General features: G+C 38.1%; 1 long non-coding RNA gene across 2 annotated transcripts; it reads left to right on the forward strand.

The window, feature by feature from the left end:
- Window positions 1-4,949: 4,949 nt before the first annotated feature.
- LOC134817196 (uncharacterized) lies at window positions 4,950-8,704 on the forward strand. Of its 2 annotated transcripts, XR_010160481.1 has the most exons (3): window positions 4,950-5,194; window positions 5,335-5,430; window positions 8,398-8,704. It is a non-coding gene; the product is annotated as an uncharacterized LOC134817196 (long non-coding RNA). The 2 variants fall into 2 exon arrangements; XR_010160480.1 differs by having other exon boundaries at window positions 4,950-5,430.
- The last annotated feature ends 6,688 nt before the right edge of the window (window positions 8,705-15,392 follow it).

Genomic DNA, 15,392 nt, shown 5'->3' on the forward strand with positions numbered 1-15,392 from the left:
CTATTGCTGACTCCTGGTTGGGACAATCCAACTGAGAAACTGCATTCGAATACACTTCTGATTTAATAAGAAAATTATCTTCCTCCTTCTTAATCTCTGTCTTGATCAATTCTGGTGGAAAACTTTCTTCTTCCATCTTCATCTCATCTTTAACGTCTGGAACATTTTTCTGCTCCATTTCACTAACAAGTCAAGGAATGTACAAAACTAAATGTCAGTGTTTATTTGAAGAGCTTTTCGATTTGTTTACATCTGACATCAGGCAGAAACAAGCTTTTAAAAAGTGATGTTAGTAACCCAGAAAATAGAAAACAAGCGAATGTGGTTACAAAATTTGAAACAGGTTCAACTTAATGTTAACAAGGTATTCGGATAATGCTGATTCTTATAAAGCTACATAAAGCTATTAAACTACGAAACTTAATGTTCTAAACATTTACTAGAAGTGATCTCCAAACTAAACCTTCAGTACAACTGTTAGTTTGAGCTTCGCACCATATGTTTTAAATAACAGCAGTTCAGATGTTATATGAGCTAGCCTCTATGTGGTCCACAGGGCGGAGGAACAACACTGTGTGTCTGTATAATAAGTGTATAACTGCAAATTACATTGTCTAAAGCCAAATGTTTAACTTAAAAGCCTCAATTTCAATGAGGTTCAGGAATAGCGATCCAGCTTGAGGAGTAATTAATTTTCCAAGTTTCGCCCTCTTTTGTTCTTTTTCAAGTATTGATATAAGTATAATTTGCCATCTGATAAAATGCATTAATAATGAAATTACTAGGTACATTTTTGTTGCAGCATGTTTCGCATGTTTTTGATGTTACGTCATAAACAACTTTTGACTCTAAATATAGTTATCACAATACAACGACGATGCAATACGGATTACGATAAATCATTCTACACTAGTAGTGTATGTACTAAGAGCATCAACTTGCGGGTGAACATTTTATGTCTCAAAACCCAACATATTATACATCATTGGAAAGGTCTCATTGAGTAGAGTCGTTTGGTACCAAGTTTTGGGCAAATGGCTGTTCCTAACGAAAGTTATAGCCCGTCAAAGTTCCAAAAATGACCATTTAAAAAATGGGGCGGGGCATCGTGTTCTTAAATTTTTTTACGAAATTTTTTTACAGAATATTGTTAATCACATTTTTTTACACAAGATTTGCTGTATGCCGTAATTTTATTTTTCGATATTTGAATCAAAAATAATTTTTATTTGGATTTCAAAGTACGCGCTACGCCGCGCAGTTAGAAATCGCAATAAGGAGATTTAACCAAATTTTTTGTTGCGCCATTTTCATTCTCATATCAAATATGCGCTGATACTTTTCGGTCGAATTTCTTTTTGTTGCCGCTCATAGCAATTAGCAGAGAGCCTCAATGCACACACCATATATTTAGTTTGATAGTAGTTGTTTTGTTGCACATTGTAATGCAGATGTTACTAAATGATCTTGAGAGGGTATTTAATATAACTGAGTTAGTGTTACTGCGTTTTGGCTGCGATTTGCTGGAGACTACTAGAAACTTGTTCTAGTATAGAATAGCTTAGTGGATCAGGATGTTGCTAAATTAAATCCCTTGTTACACTCGTTTAGTTCTGGACAGGATTTGAACGTTTTACACTTTTATCAGATCATTTCAATCATGACACGGTGACGCGTGACACAAGCATCAGCGAAAACTGGTGTGACGAAGCAGACGTTAAAGCAGAAAGAGACAGTTATGAGTTCAAAGTTTTCTTCTACTTCCTTACTGAGCCTAGCTTCACTGAATGCAAAAGGGCTCTCTAAGACGGAGAAACAGGAAGAACTCGGAACGGATTGTTTTGAATATAGTGTTGATATCTTGTGCGTTCAAGAGACAAAAGTCAAAAATCATTCCACTAGATATCTCAGAAACAATTACAAATTGATCATGATGGAGCAAAATCAAGGACGACATGGTGGACTAGGTTTCATCATAAGTCCTAGATTACTACCTTATGTCACAGACTATCAGTATACCTCAGACCGGGTTTCCTATCTTAATGTCGTCATTCCTTCTAATCTCTCATCCCATCCTAAAAATATCAGAATTGTTAACGGTTATGGCCCGACTAATCCTAAAGCAGAAGGAAACCCTGCCCTTCTTAGAAAGTTCTACAGAGAACTCACCCATGCTATTTCAGTTCCTGCATCTCATGAATTGTTTGTTTGTGGCGATCTCAACAGTAAGTTAGGAACCTTATCTCCTTTGGACTATCAGTATGGTGTAACAGAGTATATGGGCAAGTTTGGAATGGGTACAAGGAACTTCAATGGTGAACATTTATTAAACTTCATGTGCTTAAACAAACTGTTTGCTACCAATACCTATTTTGATCATCCTTGTAGACATCGAACTACTTTCTCTATGTGTATTTCTGCCAAAGGTCGCCCTAAAGGCAGCAAACTTACTCGTCCAGTCTTTGCCCAATTAGATTATATTCTGTGCAGAACACGCAGCAGATTCATGTTCCAAGATTGTAGATCATATGGCGGTCTTACTACTAACTCAGACCACAGACTCGTTGCTTGTAAGATCAAACTAGCCCCCTACTACAAAATCTTTCCTACAAAAAAGATAAGTTCAGTAGTTAAGAGATACAACAATTCCCTGCTCACCACTGACCTTCCCACCAAAGTCAAATACCAACTTTCAGTCGAACAGAAAGTCAACAACTCTCAGGTAACATCAAACCCTAATGATGATCTCACTAACCTGATGGATGTCCTCAAAACAACTGCTGATGAAGTAATCGGGACCCTACCACGCTCCAGAAACCGTAACTTCAGTAGTGACTCTACTGTTGAAGCCCTTGTAAAAGAGAGACAAACCCTGCAAGCTGCACTTAACTGTAACAACCAAGCTGCCGACAGAACTCAAGTCCGTACAAGGATCAACAGGTTACAGAAAGACATCCGTAAGCATCTCAAGAACCTTGCTGACACACGTGCCGATAACATCGCTCGAACCATCATGTCAACAGATGACACAAGGCAGATGTTTGAAGCTGTGCGTACTCTAGCTGACACTAAGCCCAAATCTACTATCAGTGTCCACAATGAAGAAGGTAACTTTGTTGCCACAGATGCTGGTAAAGCTCAAGTGATCAGAGACTACTACGAAAAGCAGTTCACGTGTGAGGATGAACCACTTCAAGCATTTATAGGGGATGGACGCTGCCTAGACATACCCATCACATGTGATGAAGTAAAGAAAGCCGCCCAATCTCTCAAGAACAACAAAGCCACTGGTCCAGATAAAGTCTACAACGAGTGGTTGAAAAATGCTGGTACAAAATTCTGGTCAAAATATGCCGAGATCATCAATAACGCATTGGAGACCAATTCATTTCCTGATGTTATAGGTGAAGCCATCATCACCCCCTTGCCGAAACCTCGCAAACCAGCCGGTCCTGTCACTAGTCTACGACCTCTATGTCTATCAAATGGTGCTCGTAAGATATTATCCATGATTGTACTGAAGAGAATCGAAGACAAAGTTGATGCTTTCACTGGTAGCACGCAGGCGGGGTACAAACATGGTAGGAGTTGTGGTGATCTAGTGTGGGCTGAGCGGATGTTGATATCGGTTGTCACGCGTAAACACTTCCAGTATCACAAGATGGGCATAGATATGTCTCGAGCATTTGACACAATCAAACGCCAGACAATACTTGACCTTCTTGTCAAAGCTGGATGCACAGACGACGACCTCAGGCTAGTAAGACTCCTCTTAACCAACACCATGCTCAAGGTCAGAGTGGAAGGAGAACTATCTGCTGTATTCGAGAGTCTTCTTGGATCCTTTCAAGGTGACAGTCTCTCCGGCAAGCTTTTCACTCTTGTCCTTGCAGGAGCTCTTATAGAACTACGCCATCGACTAGCAGAATCTCCCCCACACATACCCAATCCCCCTGTTTCAAAAGAAGGTATGCCACTGGAGTCAGCGTATTCAGATGATTGTAACTTCATGAACGTGGAAAAAGAATCCTTAGAAGCTATCCTACCAATAGCCAAGGAAGTCTTCAAGGAGTTTAACCTGTTCATTAACACAGAGAAAACAGAATTTACCCATGTTTTCCTCGCTCCTGTTGGAGAAACAATCCCTGGTCGTGATGATACCATGTTACGTGGAAATGAAGATTGGCGGAAGAGTAAGATTCTTGGGTCATTGTTGTGTAGTGAAAGTGATATAGCTGCTCGATGCATTGCTGGGAACAATGCCTTCTATAAGTTCACCAAGATCTGGTCTCAGCAGAATATCTCCGTTACCAGAAAGATAGCAGTATACGAAGCCCAAATTGTATCAATCATCATGTACAATTGCAGTAGTTGGTGTCCTACTGCAAAGTCACTAGAAAAACTAGACATTTGCCATAGAAAACACCTTAGATCATTACTGAACATTTATTGGCCTCATGGAACAATATCTAATGCAAACTTATACCTAAGATGTAACTCAGTAAAGCTATCAGATCGTGTCCCTAAAGCAAGGTGGAAGCTCCTAGGTCATATCTTGCGTAGTGCTGATGACTCCCCCGCTGCATTAGCGTTAAAGTTTGCTGTCACAACAAACTGTAAAGGGCGCGTTGGTGCGCATCGTAAGAATTTGTTCAAGATTATTGTGAATGATTTGACCCGTAGAGGTTTAAAACTTAACTCTTTGAATGATCTTAATAAGCTTAAGATATTAGCTGATGATAGAGTTGCTTGGAGAAACAAATTTTAACTCTAGCTGTCCTGATCTGTACTGATCACCATTTTAGGATGACTTGATTTCTTTTAGGGGTTTTGAATATTTTAATGGTGTAAACAGTTTCTTAATATAATAATAATTTCAATCATGCTTCATACCGAAATTACAATTAACCCATTCAAGCCTTGTATAAACAATAACGGACAGTATTCTGTGTTAGAAAAAATATATGTACTTCCAATCAAATCGTGCAATTTCCTTGGTACACAGGTGCACATTCTTTGATGCCCGAAATGCATTCCAAGCTCTAGATATCTGCCTTCAATAATGGCCTATAATCACATTTGCCAAAAAACAGCTGCTTTGTAATGCTGGTGTGTCCCACTTAGTTTGATTATCTTAGTTAAGCTGTAATATCGAACTCGAAGACCTGTTTCGTTATTATTTCTTGAAATGCAGGTATTTGAAGGTTTTGAAGCAATTTTTTCAATTAATCTATTTTCCTGGTGTAGAAACAGACCTAACTTGATGTATATTGTTTATTCTAATTAAAGTATATTTGAATTTAAAATATGAACTTCAAATATCATTATTTCTAGCTGAACCAGAATTTCCTTTGGGACGAGATGCTTTCCGGACAAACATTATTGTATGCTGATATAATAATTAACAACCGATCCTATGGGCTGAAATATGTAAGTACTTTGTTCAAGCTTGATGTGACCTTTTTTATCTTAGTATACTTATGACTGCTTTAGCTCAGCCTTTATAATAAAAGATAACCTCTTACCAAGCGATTGTGGAGAGAAATGACAGTCATATTTACCATTACCATTTTACAACTATTTAACAGTACCACCAACTGACTGTAATTTTCAAGCAAGAATTATTACTGATGAAAACCCATTAAATACCTAAAACTGCGTTGTACAAACACACTTGTTTATTGTTAGTTAACATTAAGGATGGTTGATGCCTGTTAAGTTCATTACAGTGGAGTTCCCACTTACGAGTGTTGGCTGAGAGGTGGCGCGCCTGAGAGGTGGCGCGGTGTATGCAGAGTATGATAATGTCAGCCTTACCGCGGACGCGATAATTCAAACGTAATGAAAGCTAATGTCAGCTGCGCCGCAAGGCTGACATTATCATACTCTGCATACACCGCGCCACCTCTCAGGCGCGCCACCTCTCAGTTTACCACTCGTAGGTGGGAACTCCACTGTTATGCTCATCTACTTACCAGTTTATTTACAGCCAATTCTTATCATTGTGACTTTAGCAAGTGGATATTTTCAATGCAACATTTAAACATCGTTTTTAGGCAAGATTGGGCAATTTGGTTTTGATCACTGGATTGATCACCAAAAGTTACTTAATTGAATAATAATTTGAAACTAAATCATTCGAAATCACTGATTGAGTGCCATTGATTGAGTGAAGAAATCACAGATTAAGTGCCAGGATCATGTATCCGTGCCAGATCTTAAAATGGTCATAACTCGGCTTAGTTGTAAACAACGAACTTGAAGTTATAGGAAAGCACTTCAATTATCAAAACAAGTCCAAATGTGTCTGGAAATTTTGGAGTTCCTAACTCAAAACGTTCTCAATTTATGGTGACAATAGAGAAAAAGAGGGAGTGTACAACCCTATACAATCTCACTAGTGACAATATACCTTTAGAATTTTAGAAATAAGTGCTCTATATTCGTTTCCTCCTTCAAATAGTTGATTTGGTCATTTACTTTTGAAACACTGAGACAGTCTGAGTTCTTTAGCTTCGATCAGTATCTGATGAACGGTGCTAGAGTTTCAAAATGATACTTTGACAGCTCTGGGTTTTTCAGCTGACATATTCCCAATTTGAGCAGCTTCGAAGCTTGGCTTTTCTGCAATTTGTTCAAACACATCACAAATTTGATCGCCAAGTTTCTCTCCTGTATCCTCCTTGAGACTAAAAATGAAGACATTTCTGCAATCATTCCAAACTACTTTCTTCAAGTTTTCTGCCGTGAAAGTGGAGACAGAGCTGGGGGAAGGGTTTCCTCTGCATTTTTTGCTGATTTCTGAGCACTGATGATTTCACTTTTCATTTCCTCTATCTTTTTATTCGTGGAGAATACGCTGATATTAGACAATACCCTAAAACGCATCAAAAAGGTGCTTTACTAGAACGTCCTTGTTTGGTTTCTTGAACTTCTCGAATGTGATATCACTATCTTCATCAAAGTTTATTGTCTTCATTACCTCAACCCAAATACCAAGATCATTAGAAGCATCTGAAAGCTGGTCGAAATGTTTACTTGACTACATTAGAGAGTCTAAGTACACATCTTCCATAACGTACTCACAATTGTATAGCACCGGACACAAAGTAGCAGATAAGTCGTCGAATTATAGCAATAAGAGATGCACATGTAAGAAATGTAGTAAATCAAAGTTTTCACTTTTTAGTCCCCGTCGGATCACATGATTTCTCTCATAGAATTGGTTCCCAATTAGTGGTTTTACAGTACCGTCGAGCTAGAATAATGACTCCATATGAGTGTGTTACGTATTGTTAAGCTAGGATCTTAGTATTAAGCAATAAGGTGTCAGAGAGCTAAGAGATGACAGGGAGTGATAGACAAGGTTCGACCAGGATCCCGGTTTAATCCCGGATTTTTTGAAAAACTGAAGTTTAAAGCAAAATTATTTACCAATTAATAAACAAAACACTGTCAGAGTCAAGTGCCAATTTGTTGGGTAAGCTGTGCTTGTGCTTTTTATCAGTTGCGGATACCATATTTAAGTGTAAGTGTTAAGTGCTGGTTTTCTTAGCTATGATCCCGGTCCCAAATCTGGCTGAATCCCGGTCCCGGCGTATACCTGGTTCCGGCACTCCTTTCCAGTCCCGGCCAAAAAAGCAGTCCCGGTCGATCCTTGGTGACAGAAGGGGCGGTAAATAATGTTTTGTTTCTGATATTGGTCAAAGAGCGTACTGTATAGCATTGAACCTACACAGTTTTAGTACCCCTCACTTGAGTACTTGTGAACCATAGTCCATGACCACTAATTGGGAACCAATTCTGTGCGGAGAGAAACCATGTGATCCGACGGCCAAGGGGACCAAAAAGTGAAAACTCTGATTTACCGCACTATTTATCTTTTCCCAAACTGTACTGTAAGTCGGGGTTTTACTGTATATATTATCACGAAGATCAGCCCAGGCTAGTAATTGCCATCCTGATATTTAAAGTAAATACCATTTTATTTAGAAAATAAGTGCTTACTTTCTATCACCATCTTATAAGTAATACTAGGCAAAATAGTGATACGTATACATATATAGTGCAGAGTGCTACATAGAGATCAATTGTTTCATCTTAAGTTTGTTACGCAGCTTACGCTCATACCTGGTAGTGGTAGTGGTACCAGTAATAGTGATAGATTGCCCGACCCTAATCGTGGGTTTTAATCACGTGCTTCATGCTTGTTATAGGTGGTTATCAGCTGTTATGTTCTAAAAATTATAGCGCTCATTGTAAGACGTAGGTTCAATGTTGGTATGGTTTTAATTAAATTAGTTACCCAGAATTTTATTAAGATATTGTAACGTAATAGCTTTTTGAGTTCCGTTATTTTGTTTAAGTGTAATTGTTATTCAAAACATATAATTTCAGGTGTTAAAAGCTTGGAGCAAGACACATTACGATCGATGGCGTTCGCTGACTGATGCATTGCTATTTACTGCTGACTAGCTTATCCTTCTGTTGCCTCTAATCAGTGATGAACACCAATTAGAATCAATCGATTTAATTCACAGGATATTACGATTGTTTACAAGGGCCCTAGCACCTGTAGTTTAAGTTATTCGATTCGATTTTTATTAAATAACGCCGTTTTTCTTTTTCTGATCTATTATTAGAGCTGTCAATGTCTTCATCTTATATTTATTGCTGCGATGTTTTACTTTATTTTATATATCAGTTGAGACTAATTAATGAATTTGACAAATTTACAAGTTTTAAATTTTTGATAATTTTTGATATTTCGCCATATTTATAAATGTGTTATCAGTAGTCAATAACTACACAATATGTAATGTATTTGATTTCTGTTTGTGTGTACAACCACTCCCGTGCATAGTAAAGCAGGCGGAGACTTGCACGTGCACGTGTTAAGAATTTGGAGCTAAATTTCAATCATTTACTGTTGAGTTTAGAGTGTTCTACGAAATAATAGCATGTATCTTCGGTTGTGATTTAAATTTTATGATACGATAAAAATTGATTTCTAGCTTCCTCCCTGTGACAACGGATTTTCTAGTATGTCTTTAGAGTAAAATAAAGGTCGAGACATATTTATATGGTACAAAATTCGGGGATTTTTGGAAAAAATTGGAAAAAATCCCCATATTTTCGTACTGAATTTCTGAAATTTCGTACTGAATTACTGAATTTATGAAAAAAATCCCCATATTTTCGTTCCCCCATAATTTCGATCCCCGCTAATTATGATCCACATAAATATGTCTTGTAAGGTATGATTCACATTCGACACAAAAACCGAGAATGCACTCTGGCATTGTTCGTGCGCTGCTCGGGAGAGCACGTTTCCTTGATTTGTGTAGGGGATTTCACACTTGTATGAGTTCCCTGGTATTTGGAACATTTTCAGGTGGTTTAATGGTTATATTAGTACTTGTCCCTAACAATTAGAAAAACCGAGTTTCGACATCTTGACCCACTCAGGCCACTCCCAGGGGCCACGCCCACCCCAAAATTACTGAAATCCAGGTCAAATCAAGAATGAGAATCTTTACCCTTGTATGGGTTTTATGTTCCGGGGTATTTGGAACATGTTTAGGATGTTTAATAGTTATTACCTGTCCCAAACCATCAGAAAGACCGAGTTTCGACATCTTGACTCACTCAGGCCACTCCCAGGGGCCTCGCCCACCCCAAAATTACTGAAATCCAGGTCAAATCAAGAATGAGAATCTTTACCCCTGTAGGAGATTTATGTTCCGGGGTATTTGGAACATGATTTGGTGGTTAGATAGGAAGTACCTGACCCCAACAACCAGAGAAACTAATTTTCGACGTCTTGACCCACTCAGGCCACTCCCAGGGACAATTCGAAACTATTTTTAGGGGATTTGAAATCCGTGTCAAATCCCCTAAAAAATCCCCAACAAAATTCAGGGAAACGTCTTCTGCTACGTTACTCGGAATTGTAACGCGCAATTTAACAATTTGTAGACAAAGAAGCGCGCCGCGAACCACGCGGAATATCAATTGTCTCTTCAAATATTTCAAACTCTGTTGACAAAATAAATTGATTGTGACTGTAATAATGGATTAAAAATTACGGCATACAGCAAATCTTGTGTAAAAAAATGTGATAAACAATATGCTGTAAAAAAATTCGTCAAAAACTTTAAGAACACGATGCCCCGCCCCATTTTTTAAATGGTCATTTTTGGAACTTTGACGGGCTATAACTTTCGCTAGGAACAGCCATTTGCCCAAAACTTGGTACCAAACGACTCTACTCAATGAGACCTTTCCAATGATGTATAATATGTTGGGTTTTGAGACATAAAATGTTCACCCGCAAGTTGATGCTCTTAGTACATACACTATAGTGACTAGATCATCATGTGACAACATTTACACGTTTTAAGGATGGTTCTGGCGGTAAATGTAAAACCCTAACTAAACACTCTATTGAGTCTATTCTGCTTAGTTATACGTTCACTACAACTAAGCTATTCTGACCACAACTTACGGTACGGTTATGTATTATATAAAACCCCGGCAGGTTCCCACTAATGAGATTTTCTGATCGCTTCAGAGTGTTTATTAAAAAACACCGCTTATAATCGTTTTTTCTAATGATTATAAGAGGTTCGAAAATAATTGCTTATAAACATTTATAATCGCGGGAATAATACGGGAAAGCGATTATAATTGTCTAAAAGCGATTTTCAAGTAGGATTGCGGATTATAAGCGGTGGAAAAGAGGTCGGCCAGATAAGTCGTTTTTTTCGAACCATTTATAAGCGATTATAAGCGCTTACAACTTTATAATCGATTACAATTTAGCCGTTTATAAATCGCTAAAAAATCGGGTTTTTTATTTTAGGCATATTAACGACTCACAAGCGCTTATGAGCGATTATAATCGATTGTAAGCGCTTTCCTCGCTAATAGAACGTTTATACTTTTATAGCTTAAAGTCAAATTTTCCTTGTAACTGCTACAGTTCTTAGGCAATGAAGCTCCAAAGAAGAAGATGTGTTACTCGACCTGTTTTCTACTACACTGGTATAGCTCTGCTGTTATGTGTGGGAATGCTACAGCTTCATTGCTACAGCTTCACTGCTTCTGAGGAGGGTTATATGTGCTGGCCGCCAGCTGGGGTTGGGTCCCAAGTTATAAATGAAACTATCATCAATCAGACCAAGAATTTGGGGGTTCAAGGCAGCGATGTTTTAACTCCTAATCTTTCCCCGAAATCAAGACTATATTTTGAAACAGATGCCTCATATAGAGAACGCTTAGAACTGGAATCAAACATCCAGTACAGTGCTATGTTCAAGAAACTGGATAAGCCCTATTTTGATACAAGAGAGGGGTACAATGAAAGTTATGTGGACTCTCTACTCCGGTATATTCCAGACTACGACCCCCTGAGTGTGTGAACATCACCTACCCCGCCAGCAACACCACTGTCTCCGTCATCCTGAACTATCATAATGAGGTTCTCTCTCTTCTGCTCCGCTCTATCTACACCATCCTAGCTGCTATTCCTCCGCATACAGTCAGGTATTTCAGGTTTGAAACTAACAAAGGATTCATTTTTTCGAGGGTCTTTGCAGCTAAAAAGGCTAGGGGTGACACTTTACTTGTTCTGGATAGTCATGTTGAGATGAAGAAGGGATTTGTGGAGCCTCTGCTGCAGATCTCTGACAGAAATTACCGCGCTATAGTTGCTCCCGTGTTTGATTTCTTCGAAAAACTTCATTTTAAAACGATATATCTCTCAGATTTGATACCATAGTGAAATATGCTGGTTTTATATACAGCGATTAGTTTATTCATTTCACAACGTTCTATAGGTCAATAATTAATGGTGATCTCCTGATTTCTATAAACAATATTCCAGACCAAAAAAATTCATCCGAGTTGACTGATAATGTTTTTGCTTAAAACATATTTTTTGCTTAAATCGTCTATCAAAATTACTTCTTTATTTCAATTTGGTGTAAAATTAAACTTATAGAGTTATATAGGAAGTTTACCTCAAACAGCATTGAATTAGCCTAGAAGTAGATCAATATATATAAAACTGACCCGGTCTCTTTGTAGCAGCTACCAGGACGAATATAACAAAGTATAAAACCCACTTCTTCATTCCAAATTTGCAGCTCATTAATGCTGCTTCCTGTTGCGAATTTTGCAATAATACCTTGATGATGATCGCTTGATGATGTACAAATTATAAATGGGCTCAGGAGTGAAAATCTATGAAAATATAATAAACAAGTGAAGAGCTGAACGTTCAGTAAACTAACACAATACTAGGCTAAAGTTTTCCACAGTGGAGGAGGAGGAGGAGTCATCACGAGGGAATGATATTTGAATCGATGGTATATCACAGGTCCACTAACGCTCTTATTTTGTATCATGTGTAGGTTAGCGCCCTCTGGCACCTGTTAGCTATCACGTGTTCACAACGCATTCGGTTAACAGTATGCTACCTACAACTCGCCGTATAACGCCTTATAACGTTACGACCACAGTGGGTAGCACCACATTGTATCTAACAAATAACATGGTGAAGCAAAAGACCTTCACCGTATGTCCTTAGTTTCCTTATTGATCAAAATTTATCGCCGTGGATCAAGACTTGATCAGTAAAGAAACTGTAATATTAATTAAACCCTTGTTATTATTTGTGAGCTACGTAGTATGAAGTTTAGCAGTTTAACGACAGAATCAAAACACCACAAAAAAGATGCAAATTTAAATTTCATTGTGTACACAATAAATAACCGGCGGAAGAAACTGGTCTTTAGTTTAGTTGACACTACGCCGTGAAGTTTTACTGTTAGAGGAACAGTAAAATAATCATTATTTAAGGTGAAACAAAAAAATGAACATTTTAAGAGGGCCACCTGGGTAAAAAATTCGTGACAAAAGCTTTTTGTTTAAAGAACTTTTGTGCAGATCAGAATTATAGTGTCGGCGAAAGCGTCTAATGTCCATCTCTGAATAATTGAACCTAACGGTGGTCGGTGATGAGGGGTTTGCAAGGACAAAAGGAAATCGCGGCACATGCGGAATCTCGATTTTTCCCATTCTCCGAGACAAATTGCGCATCTTCCTTTAAATCTGGTCACCAAATCTATTCACCAAATCTATTCACCAAATCTATTCACCAAATTCGCGTATTTTCCTTTAAATCTGCAGGTCAAATATAAGTATATGGATAATGGAACCAATCACGTCCACAGCCTGCCAAATGTATATACGGACTTCGAAAATCGAAAAAATATTTTCGGCTAATAATATGATCAGGCTAGCATGAAACTTGAACAAAAGTAGTTTCCAGAAAAACTTTGAACAGATTTTGACTTATCGAGTCATTCTCGATACGTACCTCTGAAGGCAGAGCTCCCGCTTCCGAGCTCGTATTGCAAAGGGGAGGCCTGCCTTCCGAGATCGCATTACAATGGGGAAGCATCGACTCCAAAATCGTACGAAAATCGAGGAGTATGTACTACCACTAGGTATTGACTTCAGAAAACCAAAAAAAACATGTAAGGTTCATAATAATCAGGGTAGCATGAACCATCACATGGCATGGAGTACGTTTAGACATGTGTAGTGTGTATTAATTGGATGTGACTGGACATTGTCTAGAATGTGTAGTGTGTGGACGGCAATTCCATAACAATAACATATTGTAAGACTATTGTCCCTCGATCCTCGAGTCTCTCCCGATCGGCAACAATTAACACAGCACTCAGCAGCTCACTGTGCAATAATAAATAAAATAATAAACGCTATAAGTATATGTATAAAGGGACCAGGATGTATCCAATTCTTTTCAGATTCATAGGCAGCGATCATATCAGTCAGGCCCCCCATGATCAAATCTAGACTAGTACCTGAACATTACCAGAAAACCGAAAAAAATGTTAGGCTCATAATGATTTCCAGAAAATTGGTTTCCAGGAATCCACTTTCACAAGCATTTCTTGACCCACTCCCACTCTACTCGCCTGCTGAGTGCTGACGTAACCTTGTTGGCCAAAGACTTGACCACTAGACATAAAGTTGACCACTAGACATATAAAACTTGACAACTAGACATAAAATTGACCACTTGACATTAACTTAACCACTAGACAATCAATGGATTATGATATCGTCCAGTAGGTGAAATCAGTGTTGTTATTGACAAATTATCGTTAAATCGTTTAGTTTGCAATCTTCGCATATGCAGATCTGAATATTTTGCCTTTGGGGTTTGGTGTAACTGCAGCTCAATACAACCATTACTGACTTGTCAATTTCTATTTAAACGTCAACGAAAGCTCGTGATAATTGAACCAACCTCTTTTCTACAGCCTATACTAGACCAAGCAAATAAATCTTGTGATGTGCTCTGTTTGGCGTTTGCACGTGGTCGCCGCGGTTACCATGGCGTATGCAACGTATACGCGGTATGAGTACACGCTCAGTTAGTTTACAAGTTTACATAGTATTTATATCAAAGTCAATGGTATCAACAGCGGTCTTCCAAATTTAAATATATGCGCTCAAAACGTATTCCACTAAAGCCTATGAAAGTATGAAGTTGAACAAAGCGTGAGAAATTCCTGAAATACCATCAGCTTTCAAATTTAAGAACAAATATACTGCCATTATACTTATAGACTGTACCCTCTTGAAGATCAACCCCCTCGTTGCCAGTTAGCGTTTCTTGATCATAATATGAATTGTTTATAATGTTGTCAATTTGAGGCAGGTGCAACTTTTCACAGCTGTTAGAATTCATATTCTCTTCAAGAATTATGCGAGAAAGGTTGACAGGAATTGCGAATGAAGTTGGTGGGTTTTTAGATAGTTAGATATCCAACTATTGACGTGTTTGCAGACTTACTCCGTAGTCTAAGGTAAAGCGATCAGTTTTGTTAAGCTATAAAAAGGTGTGGTTATAACTTTATAAAGATGTGAAAGAAATTTTTTAATTTACTTTGGTTTTTATTTTTGTATACTTATAATGATTGCTTATAGTTATAGTTTTTCCACTAGTTTGCACTAGTTTTGTAATTATGATCATGACTAGGTTTTCGACTTTCGTCTGGTCATTGGCCATTGCACAGACGTATATAGGTATATATTTGACCAAAACCCATAGGCATAATTATGGGTAAAGTGGACCGCTGCCAGTGTCTCTTTTTCCCAAACAAAAGAAAATGATATTAATTTGAATAACCGTCTTGAAATTCAAAATGATACCGAGAATAAAATCGGTCACTCACTTTTCACATTATCGGTCACAGTACCGTTCACAGTACCGGTCATAGTACCGTTCACAGTACCGTTCACATTACCGGTCATATTACCGTTCACGGTAGACACGTTATTTTTGAATTGAT

This window comes from Bolinopsis microptera, chromosome 6, assembly GCF_026151205.1.
Source record: "Bolinopsis microptera isolate Bmic1 chromosome 6, MBARI_Bmic_1.0, whole genome shotgun sequence".
Lineage (NCBI taxonomy): Eukaryota > Metazoa > Ctenophora > Tentaculata > Lobata > Bolinopsidae > Bolinopsis > Bolinopsis microptera.